Source organism: Phoenix dactylifera, chromosome 11 (assembly GCF_051530095.1).
Source record: "Phoenix dactylifera cultivar Ajwa chromosome 11, Ajwa_hap1_PhDact_Kaust_v1.1, whole genome shotgun sequence".
Classification (NCBI taxonomy): Eukaryota; Viridiplantae; Streptophyta; class Magnoliopsida; order Arecales; family Arecaceae; genus Phoenix; species Phoenix dactylifera.
In genome coordinates this window covers 9,783,595-9,788,394 of record NC_143200.1, presented here as the reverse complement: position 1 = coordinate 9,788,394, position 4,800 = coordinate 9,783,595, and the positions used below count along the sequence as shown (strand labels likewise).

The 4,800-nt window shown below is 41.7% G+C and overlaps 1 non-coding gene across 1 annotated transcript; it reads right to left on the bottom strand.

Moving 5' to 3' along the window:
* TRNAD-GUC (transfer RNA aspartic acid (anticodon GUC)) lies at positions 1-74 on the bottom strand. The gene has a single exon. It is a non-coding gene; the product is annotated as a tRNA-Asp (tRNA).
* Positions 75-4,800: the final 4,726 nt, after the last annotated feature.

Sequence of the window (4,800 nt, the reverse complement as noted above, 5' to 3'; positions counted from 1 at the left end):
CGGGAAAAATGGGGTTCGAACCCGCGACTTCTGGCGTGACAGACCAGCACTCTAACCAACTGAGCTATTTCCCCCTTTTGTCACTACTGTCGATTCAAAAGTCACCAAATGGCTATACCAAGAAACCTTTTTTGAATGATTCAAATCAGAAATATTTCTCAATGAGTCAATAAGCTCCGAAGAGTGAGGAGGAGCAAAGCGATGAAGAGGCAGAAGGTGAAGAGGAGGAGAAAGTGATGACCCCACTAAACGAGTAGAGGAAAGGTCCCTGAGCCTCTCTCGTCCTAAAATAAAAAAGGAGTTCTTATATTTACATCCATTGTTCTGATTGTCTAAGGTTGTCCATAGGAAGTTAAGATGACCAAATCAGGCTAGATAGTTGGGATAGAGTTGTAGTTGATCCATGATCATTTAAATATCTGGAGATAAGGCCACAATGCCATAATGCTCTTGAATATTAACCAAAGAAAAAAAACATAATCCCAAAGACCATAATAAGACAAGACTATGATAGGATGAACTAAGATGATGCATGGGCTGATCGAGAAGGAAAGATAGCTATAAATATTTCAGGGGTAGTGCTTCTCAAGAATAGACTGAGTCATGAAGAGGATCACATAACAATCAAAGTTATTAGTAGTGCCGCTAACCAAGAGATGCATTGAAATCACTGCCTCTTTGAAGCACAGTATAGCCTCTTATGGGCTTTTGAGTTGGCATTCCATTTGGTTCTTCTAGCCAATGATGCTTGAGTAATCAAATCGAGTGCACTTCCTCCCATCTGAGCCTAGTTGAGACTAGGACTTAAGATCGGTTGAGTTCTTTTGGACAATGATGCTTGGGTGATTGAACCAAGAGCGCTCCCTCCCATCCAAGCCTAGTTGAGACTAAGAATTAAAATCGGTAGGGTTCTTTTGGATAGTGATGCTCGGGTGATCAAACCAAATGCACTTTCTTCCATCCAAGCCTAGTTGAGACTATGACTTTCTAGAGATCTCCGTCAATTCTAAAGTGTCTCCATGAAAGTATCTAGAACTTTACTCTCTAGATTTAGCTCCCTAGCAGCATAGGCTCACAGAACAAAGGTCCTAGTCACTCTTGGGGTGTTTCTATGGGAGTACTTAGAGTTTGGCTCTCCAAATTTAGCTCCTTAGCCATGTAGGCTCATAGAACCGAGGTCCCAGTCACTCCTTAGGTGTCTCCATGGGTTGTTTGTGTCGGTGTTAGACATATCGAAGAGGAGCTAAAACACAACTTCATTGGAAGAAAAATATAGGAATAAATTTTACAAGTCTTACTACATCATTTTTGAGTGCATCAAAACTTAGTTGTTCGGTGCTCTCCTCATCTGGTGGTCTTAACTTTGTAAAGAGTTTGGCCTTATTTTCTAAAATTTTGAGTCATAGGCTTTTCCTTGTTATTGATCCTTCATGGATTTAGACAATTACTCCAACAAGTGGTCTGTTATTATCCAGCTCATCTAGAGGCCGATTGTCCATCTCACATCTTCTCATGAGGTCTTAAAATAATGACAAATATAACCATGCCGGATAAGGGCTTTGGTCTCATCTTTTAGTTGAAGACACTCTTTAGTGTCCTGCCTATGGTCTGTGGAACCAACAGAGCTTGTTTAGGTCCCATTTGTTTGCTGGAGTCTTCATTCTTAGAAGTTGACCAATGTACCCCCAATTTTGAATTTTCATCATTATCTGGAACCTTATAGCACTGAGAGGGGTATACCTTTCGAACCTCTAAGGTGGATCACTAGATTGTGCAGCGACTCTCTCATCTCAGCCATGCTTACTTTCAAGCTCGACTCCCTCCATGGCTCCAATGCTTTCCTCTATCTCTTTTCTTGCTGATTCTTTCTGGGCAGTTCTAGCCTCTTTGGCTCTTATGTACTTATCCACTCGGGAGAGGAATTCAGTTAAGTCTCCCAATGGCTTCTTCTCTAGTGAAAAGATAAAATGTGAAAGCTTCAGTCCGTTCAACGCTACAGCCATTGTAACAAACTGGTCCAGCTCATGCACTTCCAAGGTTTCGACATTTAATCCGTTGACATAAGCTCCGAACATTTCATACTCCCTCTGCCTAAGGGAAAAAAGGTTGGTGGATATCTTCTTCTATCTTTTATTGCTGAGGAATGCCCTACAAACCGAAGATTGAGTTGGTCGAAAGAGCCAATAGATCCTAGTTGTAGGCTGGAGAACCAAAGTCATGCAATCTTCTTGAGGGTAGCTAAAAAAGTGTGGCACATCACAACATCATTGGCTCCCAAGATTAGCATGAGAGCCCTGAAGCTTACCAAATGATCCACCAGATCAGTGTTGCCATCGTAATGTTCAAACTGTGGCATCTTGAACTTGTTCAATAAGGGCTCCTCTAAGATTGCCTTGGTGAAAGGGGGACCATTGATCGCTTTTAGGTCATCTTCTCTATTGGCCCTCTGCTCCTGTAGGATCCTTATTTGGCGATGCATCTCCGCAATCTCGCGTTGAAGGTCGGCCTTCCAGTTAGGAATTTTTTATGGCCAACTTGGGGGAGAGTTTTCAAAGTTGGAGCTTGTATTAGGAAAGGGAAAGCCATTCTTCTAGACCTGCACTGGGCTCTAGGGCTGACAGCAGTCACCATTCGGTATCGAAACCCCTCGGTGATTTGGTTGATCGATCAGAGGATTTACTGGTCTATTGCCATAGATCCCAGACCACCGTCATCAGGACTTGTACTTTTTGGGCAAGCAAATCAAGTTGTTCGTATCAACGACTCCTACAATGGGTTAAGAAGATAGGGACCTCAAAGGACTATGTGGGGGACCATCTGGAGTACGTCAGGTGGGCATCTGGCGGTTTCTCGTTTGAAGCTTCATGGCTTTTCTCCCTCTTTTTCCATAGATGGTGTCGATATGTTGCTATCAATCCTAAGATATTGATGTGGATGCCTTTGTGGACCTGCAAAATAATGAACAAAGGGTGAAGGCTAGCCAGATTGGCTCTGGCCGAGCCCTCCGATGCTTGAGTTAGTAGAGGTTTTGTAAGAATGAAAAAAGAAAAACAAATAAAAAAATAGAGAGTTAGAGTCTTCGCTAGCCAAGTTGATTTTTCGTTACCTTTACTTGATAGCCATTCGGATCTATTTATAGTAGGAGTTCGAATTTTTTAGGATCACATCCTAACAAACTCGGTGTCATGTCATAATAGACTATTGATGTGGCATAACAACCCTAGAGATGTTCTGCAACAACCCAACATAAGCACATCTTTGAAGCAATGGAAGTCGAGCTACTCTTATCGTGAAGCTCTTCTCGGCATGGGTCCAAGGTCGAAGTTGTGGAGTTGAGCTAGGAAGAGATCAGCCTCAAGGGTTGAATGCTTCTATTCTGCCCAATTTGCTCTCCACGCCCAATTGAGCAGACCGCGCTAAGATCCCCCAGAGGAAGCTTAGACGCATGGGGACAACAACATGGGTTGTGCGATGGATGAATTCTTATGCACCATGTCACACCATGCCAATGGAGGTTATTCGTTGGCATATCGACACCCTGCTAATGGGGGTTATAAGTTGGCATATCGACACCCTGCTAGTGGAGGTTATACATTGGCATATCGATACCCTGCTAATAGGGGTTGTACGTTGGTACTTTGATAAGCTCATATCCTGGCCCAGTTACAGGATATAAATCTGGTCATAGCTCATGGCTATCAAGATGAACTTGATGATTTGAACAATAATTGATTTATGAAACAAGATTCGAAATTTGAAGTGACTGGATAGCGTATCGATTTGGGTTTGAATCAATATATTTGCATGCTTAATTTCAATATATTATTATTGTTTTATTGTTTAATTTATCTAGTTAAAGTGTTCATTGCTTACTGGGCTATCTAGCTCATTATACAATTTCTTTTTTTGTTTTACAGATTCAGAGGACTAGCATACCGGAGTTATTCAATATAAGAGAGTGGCTAGAAGAATTGTGGTATAAGTTATCTTAGACTAGAGTTTATTTAAATTATGTATTATTTTAGACTAATGTTAGAATTGTGATCAGATATTGTAAGTTGAGTTAGTTAATGAAATAAAGATTGTATATTATTAGTTAAGTTGTTACGCTGCATATTTATGATATCATGTTACGATGCTTTACATATTTGTGGAGAGAGTTTTCTATGAGTGTGCGGCAATTGCTATGACCTCTGGCTCGTGATCTCGGATCGGGGGCATGACAATATGACTCTCCCATGGCCCTCGAAATAAGGACCTCAAATAGAGACTACCAATCTGCTTCAAAGCGGGTTTGCTGATTTGACTGTACCTCCCCAAACTGGGGTAAAAGGATCGAACGGATGTTTTACTACTCGGACCACACTCCTATCGTAAATACTTCTTTATAATATCTCTCCACGGAGACTTCCTGAAATACCTCCAACACCACCTGTAGAGAACAGTCATATTAAACTCTTTCTCAACTCCTAAGGCTCGCTCCTTCCTAGACTTACACACAGCATCCCAAGCAACCAAATAATATAAGCCAGAGGCCTTCTTTCCCCATTCCAGAAAAAGCCACGTTTGATTCCATGTATTCTCTATATTACCCAGGTTGGAAGCTTAAATATGGACATGAAATACAACGGCAAGGAAGTTAGCACAGTATTGAGCATGACTAGCCGGTTCCCAGTGCACAGCATTTTATTATTCCATCTTGCTAACTTGATGTCAAACCTCCCAATTAGTCCCAACTTCTGAACAGAGGACGGCAACCCTAGATGCTTATAAGCAATGACTCCAAGTTACACCCCAAGG